The 17,933-nt window shown below is 40.4% G+C and overlaps 1 protein-coding gene across 7 annotated transcripts in view; it reads left to right on the forward strand.

Moving 5' to 3' along the window:
* Positions 1-17,933, forward strand: part of FOXP1 (forkhead box P1) — a 549,916-nt gene that overhangs the window by 167,932 nt on the left and 364,051 nt on the right. For all 7 annotated transcript variants that reach the window (XM_074344467.1, XM_010970600.3, XM_074344464.1 and 4 more), the window contains one exon: positions 16,459-16,555. The gene's annotated coding sequence lies outside the window, so the exon portion shown is untranslated. The remainder of the gene's footprint in view (positions 1-16,458; positions 16,556-17,933) is intronic.

The raw sequence follows: 17,933 nt of genomic DNA on the forward strand, positions 1-17,933 counted from the left end.
ATTATTAGACGGATTGAAATGGAATTCAAAAGAGAACAACACACTATGCAGTTGAGTATAATTTGTTGTCATGTCTGTACTGTCTGAAATCATTATAGCAGTTTTAAGTCTAGAACTTCAGGAAATATTGCCTGTGTCTCCTGGTTCTTCCGTGTCCTTCTCCTCCTCATCACCCAGATAACATGAAGATAGGGATACAAATAGCACAGGAGTGAAGTGAGGGCAGAGAAAGGGAGAGTGTTCACCAATCATAGCTAGAAAGAGCCAAGATTCGTGATGGGGAAGGAGGGGGTGAAAGAAAGGCTTTTCTGGCAGGAGAGCCAATTTCTGAAAGAAGAAAAGGAGGACTTCTGAGACCAGAAGTTGGCAAGAATTTGAATGTTTTGCCAACCAGTCCGTTAATCCCTCTTGTCTTTCGGGGAGTGTCATATGGCGTCCTGGTCGTCATATGGTACTGTGGTATGTGATAGTCCGTAGTACCCATTGGTCTCCCAGTGGTAGCTTCTTTGGTATTTGTGTATGACGTCCTTCTATTCTAGAACTTTCTGATGTCAGTCTTTCCTCTCCCTTGGCAAAAGCAACAAGGGAAATTAGTGACCCAGGATAGTGTCTCTTTATCCCACCAGTTTCTGTCCCTTTGTAGTGGTTCATTCAATGATAAACCTCAAGTACAGGCTTTTTTTTTTTTCCCCTTGCCCTGTGTTGATTCTGTTTTCATATTATTTGGACAGGAATACTGGAGTTATTTCTTGACAGAATTCTGTGTTAGAAAACTTAGGACCAGTGTGGCTTTATCTCATAACTTGAGATAAATGTCTGGAAGGTACAAGAATTTTAGATGTTAACAATATTGGAATATTTTGCTTTTTATTATAATAGACAAAACCAATGAATTCTGGGAAAGCATTTCTATATAGCATTCATAGGGTAATAATTATTACCACTCTAACCTGAAAAATAATCAGTCTTCATGTTACCAGCAAAAAATGATTTTTTTGTTTCAAAACAAACTTCTTAAAACAAAGTTGTTTGTTCAAGTTGCTCTACTTTCCAGGATCAACATGGACCAGGAAACCTTATACCAGGAGTATTAGCTGATACGTTCTTAAGTGTGGTAGTATAGTTGTTAAGTAATTATCGAAGTTGGGAAAAGAGATCTGGTTTCAAATTCTGGCTAAGCTACTTAGTAACTTTCTGACCTTGGGAGAGTTATTTAATCTTTTTAAGCTTCGGTTTTCTCATTTGAAGATGGAGGTGAAAAAGCACCTATCTCACTTGTAGGAACTGAAAATATTCTAGGTTATCAGATGCTACGGGGTTGAACGGGTTTATGCAAAAAAAACAGTAAAAAGTAATACTTCCTTTATGTGATATCTATTTACCTAATTAGATAAAAAGTAATTTGGATGGTTATTGTTGCGCTGGATGCCTCGGCTAGAGTTAAAGTGTGGGGGAGATACAAATCTAGGACTCAGCAGTGCTTTAAATATCCGTCTCACCTTTTTACATTTTTTGATGTGTGATTTTAAAATAGTTTTCTCTTCGAACATTGTGAATCGACTATACTTCAATAAAAAAAAGAATTAAAAATATTCTTAAAATAAAATAATTTTCTTTTATGTAAAAAGGCACTGTGTGTGAAGTCCATATAAGATCGGAATTTGAGTAACTTCGCATCAGTGATAGTGGTCCACTGAAGTCCCTGAAAGTCGCTTAAACCCAGGGAACACTGACTCACACACTTTAACACGTTAACATCAGTTCAGTGATAGCTGCTTACTCACTCACCATTTAGTTTTTTTCTCCTGTTTTTATTAATTTTGTGAATGGAAAAGGATGAAGAATCTATTCTGCATTGCACTCCGTTTCAAGTTTCTGTAGGTAAAAGGGGAATGAATACAACAGGTATCAGATATGCCTGTGTCCTCCAGCCTTTTTCTACCTGTCACCTTTTTTCAATTTCTTGCATTAGTTTCTACATCTGGAGAAGGCGTGTGACCTGTGAAAGTCATTCTCCAGCCCCATGGCTCTCAGGTTCTGTTTGGGAGATGAAAGAGGACCAGAGCGCAATGCCATTGAAGGGTCAAGAGGAAGAAGTTAAAAGAAAGTTAAGCCAAAAACTAATTTAGGTAAAGCTGGAAGTTGAAGTTGGCAGTGTGGTTTTCCTTGACCGTCCTTTTTGGAGTAAAGCAGTTTCTAGACATAACGGACTACTTAAGCTCATATGGTCACAAGTTCCAGGTTAGTTTTTTAACTAAGTGGCTAAGCCAAATTTGAAACCAGAACTTTGTTTCCCCAGCTTGGGTGGTGATTGCCTTATAACTTGCACTACCGTTGCTTTGGAACATATAAACCAGGATGCCTGGTAATTTCAAGGCATGCATTTTAAGATCCATGTCAGAACTGTAAGTACTAAGGTGACTGTCTTTATTCAGATACTGTCTATGAATTGACCCAGTGCAGCCATTGATTCAGAGCTGCCAAGGGACATAGTTATCCAGTTCCAAGGAGAATGAATTGTTTCAGTGCAGCAGCTTTTGGGAACTCAGCCATACCAGTTAGCTGCTTTTGAGCCTTAGCTTACTTGTCTGTATGATGGAATAATCTTACTACCTCAGTGGTTTGTGAAGATCAAATGATAGAATCGATGTGAAATAGTTTTGTGATATTTTATAGTATTACATAGCCCATTCAGATGCCATCCAGTATGATCTTTGAAATAAAAAAATAATTGCTTTTGGAGATTTTATCCTCCATACATTCACCCATGAGCAAGAACAGTATCGACTGTCCTTTCTTCTTTGGGTGCTTCATTCAGCGTGGGAGAAACAGAAATTTTTGTTTGCAGTCCATGAATCTTGTATCAGAACCCCAGCTCATGTCCCTCTTTTTCCTCCTGTCCCTACTATAGTTAGATTTAGCATCCTTTCTAACTATGAGAGTTTAAAAAAAAAAAAGAGTCCATTTTCTTTCTTTTCTCTTCCAGTTTTGTTGAGCCATGATAGACATACAGCACTATATAAGTTTAAAGTGTACAGCATAATGATTTAACTTACATACATCATCAAATGATCACCGCAGTAAATTTAGTGGACATCCGTCATCTCATGTAGATACCAAATAAAAGAAAAAGAAAAAAAATTATTTTTTCCTTGTGATGAGAATTCTTTGGACTTACTGTCTCTTAACAATTTTCATATATAACAACAGTCTTATTTTATAGCAATCATGTTGTATATTAAATCCCTAGTACTTTCATTATAACTGAAAGTTTGTACCTCTTGACTACCTTCATCAGTTTCCCCTCCCCCAACTCCTCTGCCTCTGATAACCACAAATCTGATCTTTTTTTCCTACGAGTTTCTTTGTTTTCGAGGCATGATTGACCAACAGCAATACATTAGTTCTTGGTGCAAAGCATAGTGATTCGCTTATTCTGTACATTACAAAATGGTCACCACGATAAGTCTAGTTACCCTCTGTCACCATAGAAAGATACTACAGTATTATTGACCATATTCCCCAGACAGTGCATTTCATCCCTGTGACTCATTTATTTTCTAACTGGAGGTTTGTACCTTTTAATCTGTCTCATCTATTTTACTCATCTCCCCCACCTCCCTCTAAAAAAAAGTTTATTTTAAAAGTTAATATTCCAGTGTTGCCAGGTAATGTAGGTTCTAAGCATACTTTTACAAAATCCTCTTCCCCTCTGGGACCTTCCCGCCTTGTTTTTTATCAACAGCTAGAGCAAGTGATTTCTTCATCCTTGTCGTTTTAATGTCATTGTTATTATTTCCAAGTGTGAAATCAGAGTATTTTAGTTGGAGAAACCATTTCATTTCCTCGTCATGTTTCAGTCTAGAATGCCATCTTGTACTTTTTATTCTTTATTTGGGGATGCATCCAAATTCTCAGATATAAAACATTCAAGACAATTTTAGTACAATAAGCTGAAAATTCTCATCAAGGTGCCTTTTAGTTATTTCTCTCTAGATTTTTAAGTCTCCCAAGGTAAGCTATGCTATACCCCGAATGTGAAAACAAGACCAAAAACAAATGTATACATCGTTAAATGACGCTGAACTCATATACCATTTCTTTCCCATATCACTCTGTTTAGTCTGTCTGGATTCCAGCTGTTTCTTTACTTAGGCCAACTTGTTGTGTCTTCCTCTGAATTTATCTGAGTAGAAGAATCAAGAGAAAAACCCGTGGGGTTTCCTTCTCAGAAAGGACCCCTGACTAGTTCCCCGCTTCTCCACATAATATCAGCAAGCGTGCTTTTTTTTTTTTAAACCTGTGACCAAATTTAGAGGTTACCGCTTTTCCCTTGATCTGGTAACTGTTGGATTCTTTATCTCTCCATCTTCTGGCAGTTCTGGTTTAATTTCTTTGGGCATTTGACTCTTACCATGGCTGAAGATGTTCTGCGGCAGATTAGCAAGGAGATAGGCTTTGCTTTGAGTGAAAGACCAGGTAGCTGTCTTGTTCATCATGTTAACCTTTGTGTCTGAAAATGACTGGTAGCCACAGGAAGAAACCAGAGTGAAAATAGATGAAGCCAACACAGATACCTTTGTCTCTCTGTTCAAGGAGCGTCGGGGATTTTACAGCTGTTTTATTTGCCTACACTGTTTCATTCTGTAGCTCTTAAAAATGGCAAGTGGCTAAAGGTACAGTCAGGTTATGATTCTCGACAGCAGCCCTGTTACTAGGATAGTTGCACAATAATCAGTTTTCAGCTCCTTGCTACTTGCTGTCTTTTGGGGGTTCAGGTACTCCGTAAGTTCATTTTATGACTTGTGTATGTGACATAGAATGAGAATGCTCAATGAAATACTTCCACAAGAGAGTCTTGTTCTAATAGTATATGTGCAGAAGTACTTCTGAGCTTTAGTGGAAGTGACTCCATTACAACCCTGTGTGCATGCTCCCTGCTGAGAAAGCATTCTAGAAACCATGTCAACGAAGGGAGATTCATTCATTCCATACGTTTTCTAATTTCCAAAAATGTACACCGTCAATATTTTTTCTTAATTGAACAGTTTGTTGAACAGACGGGTGCTTTAATTATGGTGGTCTAAATTTACACACATTGCAGTGGTATTTTGCTACATTAATTACCTTACTTGTCAAGAGTAACAGGTAATTACTACATCAACTCACCCTCCTGCCGTACATGGAAACATAACTTTATTTGAACAGATACAATAAACCAGAGTATAGCCTCCCCACATCTTAGCTTTTGATAAAGGATGGCAGTTGTCAGCGTGTTTGTTTTACAGTGAGGAGGGTAGAGGTGAGTGTGCCCTTTTCCTAGTGTCTGCCCACAACCTAAGGTGGAGAACCAGAAACTATGTCACGGATTCAAGGAGCGTGGACTGGAAGGAAACTTTGGAATAACTGAATTCATGAAACCTCCTTACAGCATGTTTTTGGAGAGTAACTTAGTTCTAAGTCCGCACAGTAAGTCAGTTAGTGTCCCAGTTAGAAAGGGCACTGGTTTCACCGCCCTCCACCCCCACCCCGCTCTGCCTACCAGGCTGCTAAAAAGCTTAGTGCATGTTAATGATTTTTTTAAAAATAATTAAAGAAAAATCGTTTAGTATAATATACTTGGAATATTCATTCGCTTCCAGTTCCTCGTTTGAACTTCTAACCAGTGCTTTGGCTGCCTGATGAAGACTGTTTATCCTGTATTCTGTTGAACTGCCAGGTACAACTCCTGTCATTTGATTTTGTCTCCAGTGTATGGGTGTCAGCTTTTATGACAAGTTGTGTTAAAATTCTACTTCACCTTTTTTCTTTTGTTTTGGTAAAGGTGTGAACGTTTCGGAGCATATAGGATGCCCCTAGCAAAGTTATGCAGCCTTACCTCTCCTGGTTGCCATGGCATAGAGAGAAAGGATTGCGTTAGCTTTTAGGTGTGGTGTGAAGTACAGGCAATGACATAATAGAGGCGGACCATCTTAAAAGGCTTCATCCCTCTTTAGTCAAACACCTGTGACAAAATTATGAACTGTGGTTAACATACACCACTTACAAGTGGTTTTGCAGAGTCGTCCAGGGTAGAGGAGCTCAGCTTGCAAAGAACTGCCTTTCCCTTTGCACCTGGCAGCAGGAGTGGGGTGATACTAGAAAGAAGTTCACGATGTCTGAGGGTTGGGGACCCAGCCCTCAGAAATGATACGAAATGGCTTGTAGAGGACAGGGTGGGCCTCTTGGGGAGGGTGGTGGGGATTTGAGCTGTCTGACCAAGGATCTCCTCCAGCCCTTATCCCACTTCATTTTTTCAAGACTGAAACCCTGGCAAAGATGCTTCTTTGTTCTGTAACTTAAGTGTTTTGTTACATGCCAGTACCAGTCACTCTGGGCTCTGCAACTTACTATGTTATAGCCTAGAGTTACTGGCTTTTCCTTTTTCCTTCGTGTTTTTTTTTTTTTTTAATTAGAAGATAGCATAGGATAATTTATTTAGTCATCCGTGCCTCCAACAAATATCTATCAAGTGCCTGCTGTGTGACAGACCTTGTGCTGCATATGGTGGAAGGAGAGGTGCCTAGCGAGGAAAGAAACAGATCCTGGCTCTCATGGAGTTTGCCTTGGAATGGAGGGAGGCAGGGAGTGTAACTGATGAAATTAAGGAGCAGTATACGTACATACAATGAAAATACATGAAGGAAATCATATATAGCGTGTACCTTGAGAGGGCCACTTAGATAGTCCGATCAGGGAAGGCCTCACGGAAGAGGTGGCTTTTGATTTCAGATCTAAAGGTTAAAAATGATCTCCATATACAGAGGAAGAACTTTCTAGGCAGAGGGAAGGGTGAGGGCTCAGTCTTAGCATTAGGAAGAAGAGTATGGTGTGGGAACAGAGAGACTGGAGTGGCTGGAAGCCGTCAGGGGGAATTGGGTGGGTGGGTGGGGGTGGTATGGGAGGGGTTGGAGGTGGAGGAAGGGCACTGTGTAACATGACAAAGGGCAAAGTTCTAAGACTGTCACAGGGCCCTGAAGGCAGCCACTGCTGAGCCGATGATGAGACTAAAGCCCATGGTCGGCAGCGGGGAAGAGGACCACAGGGCTTCAGGTGTCTTCCTGGGTAGATTCCCTGGGAGAGAGGCGAGGGTCTTGGTCCCCAGAGGTCGAGCACAGAATCCTGGAAGAGTCCTCACCAGAGACAGACTTCGCTGGTCCTGGTGAGGAAGAGACCGTCTTTCCCCTGGAGTGATGTCCACATGTCCAGGGAGCACAGTCCTCCAACCGTGGTGGCTCAACCTGCAGCATCACCTGGGGACGGAAGTGTAAATTCTCTGGCCTTACCACAGCCTTAGTGAATCAGAAACTCTGGTGTTAGGGCCCAGTAGTCCTGTTTTAACGAGCCTTCTGGGTGATTTTGATGAGCACGTGTTTGAAAACCCCTTTATAAGATTTTAGTGTCGGAAAGGACTCTCCAGCTCTCCAGACTCACCGTTCTCATTCTCCACGTGAGGGGACCTGGGTAAGGGCTACAGCTCTGTGATGATCTCGTGCTGATGAGGACCTGGGTCTCTTGACCCCCGTTCTAAGTGCTCTTTCCTCATGGGTTTATGGATTTAAAGAATAAACAAAACCCACTTTGTCTGAGGGATAATGATGATATTTATAAAGGAGGAGGCAGATGATTTTTTAAGAAGGAACAGTGCTGTGGTCTGTGAACTGAGGCTGCCTCGTTTCTCCCACTATTATTTTTGCAGATAATTTAGAAAAAGCAATTTTAGTGTGAATAACCCACACCTTTCTCCCTGTCAGTGGTAGAAAAACAGTGTTTTGTCTTAAGTTACACCATTGAGACACAGCAGAAGGTCACGGCATTCCTTTATTTCCGTATTACTCAATATATCTGGCCCATTTTTTGGTTTGGAAGTCCTGGTACTTCCATGTTTTTCAAGTCATCATAGAAGGCAGAAGACGGGTCATTTTCAGGCCCAATATTTGTACGTGCTCATACCTGTTTTGACCAAGAGGCCCCTTGCCTTGCCCATCCGCCTGTCTCACCTAGCCCCATCTCCCTGGCTAAGTCCTGCTCACCTTTAATGTTTTAGGCTTCCACAGCATTTCTTCCATTCAGCTTTTCTTGACTTCTTGTGCTCAGTTCAGGTCTGTGTCTTAATCTTTCCCACATTCTGGTGTTGGTGTTTTCTGGTAGACTGTAGGCCTCCTGAGGGCAGAGACCTCGTTTGTGTCAATTCTGAGCTCTCCTCAGCTTCAAACAAAGTTAACTGTCAAGTGAAAGCTTTCCCTCTTGACTGGTTATTTGTCACTCTATCAATGACCAAATTATTGGAAGACATGGTGGTAGGTCTTTTCTAAAAGGGAGGTACTCAGAATAGTAGGACATGGTCTCATGGTGAAGACAAAGCCAGAAATAAGTATGTGTTTGAGGAAACCCTAATGAAGGCTTTAATGTGTAAAGTATGTGAGTCAGGATGTGTTGTGCTAGCTGCTGTGACTAACAGCCTACAAACTTCAGTAGCTTAACATAATGAGAATGTATGTCATGTGCCTTTCATGTCACTGTGGGCCCACAGAAACTCCTCCATCCTGTCTTTGCCACAGAACATGGGGTCTGCACCGTCTCGGGGGAAGAGGAACAGGGAACACAGTTGATTTTTTTTTTTTTTTTTTTTTTTGGTCAGTCTACGAAGTGTCAGATACACTTTGCTTTTGCTCACATCCCATTGACCAGACATCAGACACATGGTCCCAACCTGAAAACCAGGAAAATAGGGCAAGATAATCTTACTGTGTGTCTTGGAAGAAGAAAATGAGATGGAATGAGTTACCATGGTGTCAGGAGAGAGGAGACTACATGTTCCTCAAACCATGTGTTCCTTTGGTTTTGGCCACTGAGGTTTGATCACAGTGCGGCCCAGCACCTCCAATTTTGTAGCCTCCTCATCCATAAACATCCTTCTTCTCCCAGAGATCACCAAGAGCGGTAGCCCTCAGAGGCCCTTGATTTTTGCATGTCATGAGGAAGGTCTTTTATTTCATTCCCAACTCGAAGCCCATCTTCCTCTGGGATTGGGCAGAGCAATTTGTTGACAAGCCAGCTGTAACTTGTGTTCATTTTACCTAAGATGCAGTGTTCTACCCTGAGGGTTAGTCTGACGACACAGAGGTTGGCTTTCCCAGGGCGGGATCTGTGTGTGTTCTGCCATTGGCCCCATCTTTGCCTGCTCCTCCTGGAGTTGACACGTTTGGAGAAAAGCATTCCCTGGTGGTGAGTACTAACAAAACCCTTCACACTTGCTGTTCTTAGGAGTCTGCTGGGACTTGTGGGCAAATTGTTCTGTCTTAAGGAGAAAACTGAAGTTGCTTTTAAGACTTTAGTTTTGTGTCCTCACCTTAGGTTATTTTTATCCAGGAGTTGTTACGGGAAGTTTTTCATGATACATGAAGTGGGGGGAAGTATATAATATGATGTGTATTTTGTTTTGTTTTGCTTTGATATGATATGTTACTTCCCCCCGCTGTCTTCTGACCATGGTGGTCCTCAAGGAAAGAGCTGGAATCTTCATCTGGTCCTCAGACTCCCTTCCTTATCCTCACAGCTCAGAACAGGCTCCATGAGAAACTGTGCAGGGCCAGTGGACATGTGTGATTGAGCCCGAGGCTGGAGAGACCTACAGAGGCCAGATCAGGAGGGTCTTACAAGGGCCAAGGGCAGGGTTTTCAACTCTGTCCCTAAGAGTACTGGGGAGCCATTGAAAGTATGCAAAGGGGGAGTGAGTGCAGGATGAGTGAGCATGCATGTGTGGTATGTACAGAGAGACTGATGGAGAGAGAGAAAACGGTGATGAATGGTGATTGCTTTTGTCGTGTGTTTTTTGGCTGTTGAGAGAGAGCCTCGGCAGGAGAGAGTGAGTGTGGAAACAGCATGACGCGCTTCTCCTCACTGACCCCGGAGGTCTCCTCCCTCCGTCTGCTCAGAAGTTACTTGAGTTACTTGTCAATCAGGCACTTAACATCCCGGCTTCAGAGCAGGTCATACATTTGGGGTAAATATTTATGAAATGCCAGGCTTTGTGATCAAGATGTATTTTGTTTTTAATGAGCAAATGACTCAGAATTCCTTTAAATTATTGAAAGACAAAGTTATTGTGTGCCATCATGGGAAAAGGAAAGAGGAAAGGAAGTACAGTTTTGCATCAGGCAAAATTTCTTTCCAGCTACAATCTGCCAGTAAACAAGCCCTTTCAACAAAATGATTTCATTTTTTTTAAAAGGCTTCAAGTATAACAATTTAATTTATTTATAGAATCTCATTAAGAAGAGTTTTAAAAAGTAAGGTGGACTATTCAGTTGGTTCCAGGAATGTTAATTGGGTACATGAGATGTGTAAGCACTATGTTTGGGACATGAGAGATGACACGAATCTCTGCTCTCAAGATACTTCTGGTCTGAAAAAGAGGCAATCAAAAGCCCTTAATAAATGCGCATAAATAAATGTACAACACATTTCTTCTTGTTGTTGAAATTCAGATAGCTTTTTCAGGTTCTATAACCAGTATTTTAGAAATTGTTTTGTTTTCGAAAATCAAAACTATAACAAATTCTAAAGAAAAATAGCACCTAATCCCATCCCCTCCAAAGCAGACTCCATTAATTTAGTTTTATTTTTTCTGTTCTTTTTGATGCATGCGTTTATACAGTTGAGCTGTTCTCCAGTTACAGTTTCTCTAATCGTGCTTATTTCGTGTCTGCATGTATTTCCCTCTTCCAAGAATTCTTTTTAATAGCTCCAAAATAGTCTTTTGTCAGACTGGACTATCACTTACTTGCTTTTGTTCTGTTGTGATTGACATTTTAGGTAAAACAGATTCATATAATTTATCCATTTTATGTCTCAAACCGTCTTGTATCCTTCACTGTTATAATAAGACATTATGAGGAACTGATTTTTTTTTTTAAAAAGCATTTCTCTGTCTCTGAACTTTGCCATCCCCCCCCCCCCAAAAAAAGTGAAGTAAAACCTTACTATACCAACTTTATGTTCTTGGGAGAATATATTTGATACATTTCTTCTGGCATATTCTATCATTGGACACATGGCTGCTACTCTGAAATTGGTTAATAAAGAACATCCTCCAAATCCAAGAAAACTGGTTCTAATTTGGGGAGACTTTGTGCCTGATTCTGAAACTTCTGGAGGTAGTAATTTCTTGCTCTCAGCACATATTCCTCTGGTGACATTTTAAATCTACAAATTATTTATTTGGGGTTGTTTTTTTTTTTAAGAAGTCCTTAATATATGGTCACTTGAAGGTAATTGTTATCTATGTTATCTTAAGGCGGGGACTTCCTTGTGCTGGCTGAGAAAAACCATCAACTCTTTCTCTCTGTAGCAGCAGTACTTGGGTTTTTGTTCATAGTGGCATGGAATGCCTGTGAATGCTTTGTGTGGGCCCAGGAGCCTTTTGATAAATGGCATGACTTTTGGGGGAAGAACGGGACAGTGGGACTAGACCTCAGATGGAAACTGAGTGTTGTCAACTGGCTACCTACTGAACCTTAGGCAAGTTAAGGCTACTCCCAAGAACATCAGTAATCCATTCCTGGCACTCAGATATCCTGGGTGAAAATACTGACCAGAGTCTATTTCCCATTATTTTACGTGTCAGAAACCATAATGTGTTACGAGTCAAGATGCAAAACCTCAGTCAGTTTTCTGAGACAGAGGTTGGCAAAGTATGTTAGTGATCATTTTTCAATGTATAAAAATATTGAATCACTATGTTATACACCTGAAACTTAATATAATAAGTCATTTATACTCCAAAAAGGAGGAAGGGGAGGAGCATGAAATTAAAAAAAAAAAAGTTGGCAACTTTTGGCCTTGGGGCCAGATCTGGCCCACCGCCTATTTTTGTAACTAAAGCGTTATCCAAACACAACACCCATTTGTTTACTTACCACTTCGTGTGCTTTCCTACGACAATGGCAGAGTGAAGTGGGTGCCCTGAGGAACTCAGGGCTGCAAAAACTGCAGAGTGTAAAATATTCATTGTCTGGCCATTTACAGAAAAATGTTGCCAACCCTCATTCTAAAATATGACCAAAGTATAGTAAAAGGCCTTATATATGGTCAACAACCATGACATTAAGAATGTAAAAATGTCTGAAATATTGATTTCTCAACAATTAATATGGTCTCAATGTGCATTTGTTTTTTGAGGTTTTTTTTTTTTTTTTTTTTTACCAAAAGCACCTGAGACACATCCCCTTTGTTGCTGGCTTTTCAAAACCTCCACAGAAGTTTGACACCCTGCCAGTTGATTTGTAACTTGACACTTTATCCTTACACTTTTAATTGAGAGTGTTGTATTAAATTTTAGAACACATCATGGACTTTTTTTTTATAAGCAACCACCAAAATTGTTTGATTTGAAAATAGGCATTTTCTATAAAATTTGGATATTGAAAGCCAAGGAGCATTCAACTAAGAAAATGTCTACCGGATGTACATTCCCTGACGTTTGCTCATATTTCACTTCTTAGAGGCTCAGTATTCTTGTCCTGGGTATCAGGCCTCCTCCCAGGGCCACATGAAGATGAAGTAAGGAAAGATATACCTAACATGTTTTGGGACTACATTAGCTGTCTCTCCCCTTTCCCTTTTCTGCCCTTAGCTTAATTAGAGGAGCAGATAATCACAATTATAATATATCTCTGAGAATTTTTCCAAATTTACACATTAATGTATGGCGTTCCCGACATTCGAGTATAACTTTGGAGGCAGGGAGGAATTAGAAAGGTCTGTGTGTGTTCAGGTAAGAGATACTGGCAGTTGTACCAAATATCCTGCAGTCTCAGAAGATTCACTGAGTGCAGTGTGTTTGTTAGATACCTCATAGTGTCATGGCCAATAGGGAATAGATGTCTTGGCTCTGCTCCACATGGTGTTTCAGGCTCCTTCTACTCAGTGTCTCCACCATCTGCAGGACCAGGGGTTCTTCCCTAGAATTCTGGGCCCACAACCAAGGGAAGAGAGAGGATGTTAGGGATGGTTCAGGAGGCTTCAGGGTCAGAATGAAAGTAACATACACACGTCCATCTATTTGGCCAGAACGCAGCTGCAAGGCCCCACCTAACTTCAAGGGAGGCTGGGAAACACATCCCAGCTGTATGCTGAAGAAGAAGGAGTGAGTTTGAGGAACATCTAGCTAATGTCTTCTGCAGACTCACCACATTTTCTCGGATTATTGTGGAGGACAAATGCTAACCAGACAGAAACTGCACAGGGATGCCAATAATCCGAGAACCTATCTTTAACAGGTACCCATGTAAATAGCTTTCAGAGACAGTAATGGTTGAGGAAAATTCATCTGTATACTTGTTTAATATATATTTTAAAAATTAGCCTGAAACCTGAATCTTCTTCCCCCATGTTGTGTGCCATTTACTTATTTTGGCATTCTAAAATCACAGATCTATCATACAGTTAGGTTTAGTGGTGCATAGTTAAGACATGTTGCATATAGTGACTTCTTCATTCCCTAAGTGGTCTATGTGGACTCCTACTTATTTTGCTATTTTATAAAAGCAGAAGCCATACACAATATTGAGTGGAATTCCTTATCCATGCGGGCAGATAGGACATTTGTTGAAGTGCTTCCATTGATATTTAATTCAAAGTGCACATTTTATAATGACCTACATCATGACCATTTTTAATTTTTTAATACCTCTTGTGGATCTAAACATACCTTTTTTTGAGTTATTCATCTTAAATTATGATTATATGAATATTTTAGGATTATAATCACTATAAAATGCAGGACAAAATTTCTCATACCAAAATAGAAGTTTAAAGTAGAAAGAACTTGATTGCAAGGTTTAGGAGACTAGAAACAAGATGTATAAGAGGATATTAAAGACCACTTTTAAAAAAACCCTCCTTAGTACAGGTTTACAAGAGATTTGGAAAAAAACACAATTGTATTTAGCAATGTTTGTGAAGATAATATTTGAGATAATTTCATCAAAGATCAAAGTTTTGTAAGTTTGAAAAGGCACACTAGAGCAAGCAAACCTTTAGATCATTCCATGGAAAACTTAAAAAAAAATTTATTCAGTATCATAAAGTTAGTGAAGCCTATTTGAGATAGAAGTTTTTCATGACGATATTGTGGTCAAGACTCAGGATTGCACATGGACATACATGATTAAAAATATTCCTTTCAGTTTTCTTGGTACTCCTGGCATTTCCTGCTACCTGTCACTTTGTCCTTGACGGAATTTGAGGCCGAAAATAAGTTGAGTTGACAAGGGTAGTTTTCCAATCAGCTGTTCCTTATTTTTCTCGGGCACTCCTTTGTTCTGTTGGAGTTCAGATTTACTATTCATGAAACCCATTCTAATCACTGACTATATCAGACAAATGGAAGCTAAGCGCTGGGTAGTATGTTGAGAATAAACACGAGGGTTCTCATTAATGTCGCCGTCTGAATAATTAGTTGAGCATCGTGCACTGAGCGGCAGCGAGAGCAAACCGGCTTCTCACTGGAACGACAGGCTGACAGCCACGTCCTGGAGTATGGTCATTAGTGTGCCCCACCATCAATGTCATGTTACTGTGTCAAATTAGTTAGTGTCCCCATAGGAGAGAAGCCGGACCTACAAATTATCCTCCCACATCCCCGGAAACCGTGTTTGCGAAACCTGCGATCAAGTGTGAACAAATTATTAACACGGCTCATAAATTAACTAGTTTACAGGCTTATAACATTTTACAAGTAGATAATAAAGGGTGGAAAAGTTTTCCAACTGCTTCGCCCTGATGTTATGGCTGTGATCTGCCGACTTTTCCTGGAGGAGCCCGCAGCTGATAGGTTTTTAAGAGGAGCAAACACATGGAGTGTCAGAATGAATGTTTGGAAGATCTAGACTCTGCAAGGAAGCCAGTGTAAATCCATTGGAAACAATATAATTAACTTCGTTATCTCATTGCTCTGATAAGTCCAGGACAATGGTCCTCTTTCTTGTGGTGGCAGTTGCTCATTAGTGAGTTCACCAATTAAGCTTGAACTTTGCCAACTGAAATTATCTTGAAAAATATTTTTGATGCATTCTTATCGTGCTGTGAAGCTGCCTTGTTGAATAGGAATAATGCTAACACAGCACGTTAAACTCACATAAGAGAGAAGATTCTTAAGCTGTAATATATTTGCCAGTTTACACTCAGATAACTGATACCTAGAAAACCTAGTGTGAACCAATCTGGACGAAGTTCATCTCTTATCAAAAAAAGGTACCCACTGGGAGCATCACCGCTTAACTCACTTCTGAGCCCCAGTAGACAGACAGCCCACATCGTTTCCGGAGATACACGACTATTCAAATCATAAAACTTCATACATCTCCTTTTCAGTTTCAACTTCTCTGTCTGATAAGATTAGAAGACACATACATTAGCAGAGTTTTGTCTGAGTTTACTGTTGAAAGGGAACAACACACGCGTGCGCGCACACACACACACGGGGAAGAGTTCATGCTTTCTGCTCCTACTGTAGTTCCATTTCCCCATCTTACAGAGGATCCCCTTTGTTGTCTTGAGGGCTGTACAGGTGGCATTGTTACCTCAAGGATCTAAGCAGAAAAGGTCTGCCATGCAAAACCTTGTACTGACTGCTATTCACCAGAACTTTCTGAAACTGCTTGGGGATGAGCTGGCTTATGTGTCAGCAACATCAACTTACTTGGAATTGGATTTGGTAAATACTCTACTAATAACCCAACTAAGCTACGGAAACTCGCAGCCTCAGCACATACGAGTACAGAACACCAACTGTTTGCATGAGAGGGCTGTGTCACAGCCTCCTTCTGGGACAAGCAGGTAACCTGTGACAAATAAGATTTTGTATTTGGCTGGCAAAGGAGATAGCTTATGTTTTTTTTGTTTGTTTTTTTAAAATAAGGTGCTTGTGTCCATGTGCATGCACACATGTTTGGTCAGGTCACTTCTACTGGATGCACTGAGAGTGACTAATGACCAAAACCCAAAGGAAAGTCATCATTTAGATTCATGGGTCATTATACGCTTATTTCTCAGGATGAGATAACGTTGTAATTATAAGATATTATCCAAAAAATTAGAAATGTTGCAAGTTAAAGGAAGCACACTCCCCTAAGTGAATGATCATGCCTTGACGAGTGTCACTTTTCCTTGGCTCTGTAACATTTCACATCCTTCTACTATAATTCTGTAATGCTGAACTCGGATTTTGAGCTAGATGGATTGCTGATTCTAGAAGGAAAAGAACAAAAGAGATGCTTAGATACATGATTATTTATTGAATGTAAAAGTAGTGTATCAACAAGGAATACCTAAGGCTTATGTGGTGAATGTGTCACTTTTGCAGTGTCATAGTTTGCCCCTCTGCTTAACCTCTTCTGTTCTTTTTGCTTTCAGCGTCCCTCTGTGTGTTGCAGTCCTGTGGCATTATGCACGCCCCCAACCAGTGACCCCCCAGGCTTTTTATGGCTGTGAGACACGTTAAAAGTTCAGGGTAAGTGACAAACAACACTCACACTGTGTACCACTTAAAAATTGCCATCCACCTTTGCAGGTGCCACAGCAGTGGACGGAGTAATCCCTCGGAAGATAATAGAATGCCCCATTATCAGGCGTGAATTCCAAAGCTGGCTGGAATAGGTTTATTGCCCTCTGTGATAACTTTATGGCTTTCAAGAGTAGGACTCATAACTTGGGTTATATCTGTGAAAGGGTGATCTGGTGCAGGGTTGGCAAATTTTGCCTCTAAAGGGCCAGATGGTAAATATTGTCAACCTCATGGGCCATAGATTCTCTTGTGTAACTCAGTCAGCTCTGCTGATGTGGCGCAAAAGTAGCCATAGACATTAGGTAAACAAATGGGCATGACTGCATCCTGATAAAACTTTATTTGCAAAAACAGTTCATGGGCCTTATTTGGCCTGAAGGCCCCAGTAGTTTGTGGACCCCCCAGTCTAACGCAGCAAACGGAGACGTATGACTTGTAATCAGGGTACCATTCCCTCAGATCTTGAGCCAAACCCCTTATCAGGAAGAAACAGGAATTTTACAATTCCTGCCCTTACTACTGCTGTAGTCATAGGGTAGCGCTGTAAGGATTAAACAAGATCTGATGTATGCGAAAGCGCTTTGCAAATTTCGAAACTCCCTCCAAATGTAATGGGTGCTCTGCACAGTCATTCTGGTTCACCTCGTGGAGTATACCTCCTTCACCTTTTTAATCACATTGGGCTTTCATGAGCTAAATGAGTGTGGGGAAGCTCTTTTATTTTCTAAGTCATGTGGTTGTCTCTACGTTCCTTCTGTTTTACAAATGATGGGCAAGCCATTGAAATAAGTCTTTTTAGTATCAACTGTGGATGAAGGGCTAAGCGGATAGATTATGGCAGGCTAAAGATCAAATGCCAATGAAGAACTATTAAGTTTCCTTTAATCATCAGAGTCCGAGACTGTTTTAAGATCTTCCATCTTTAAAAACAGGCCTTAATAAATAATAATGCTTTGGATGTCTACAAGTGTGTTTGAATTTCACAAGTCTTGCATGTCAAAACATAGAGACAGGTTCAGCAAATACACTTCCCTGGACTAGTGGAACTAATTACAAAGGAAAGTCATACTTAAACAAATAGCTTGGTGAATAAAGGGGTAATCAGAACCCTAATTCATGAATTTTCTTGTTTTTTTTTTTCCCCTGATCAAAAACTAGTTAGGATACTCTTTAGATATGTTTTCATGTCATTATATCATTTAAGAATTATTTTCTACTAACAGAGTTTTTTAAAAAGTCAGTTGTGTTTTCTCTCTCATGAGAGATGTATGGGGAAGAGCAATTTGTGCTTTTCTGTCTTAATGCCCTGCCTGCCTGTTCACGT

Source organism: Camelus bactrianus, chromosome 17, assembly GCF_048773025.1.
Source record: "Camelus bactrianus isolate YW-2024 breed Bactrian camel chromosome 17, ASM4877302v1, whole genome shotgun sequence".
In the NCBI taxonomy this organism is placed as follows: Eukaryota; Metazoa; Chordata; class Mammalia; order Artiodactyla; family Camelidae; genus Camelus; species Camelus bactrianus.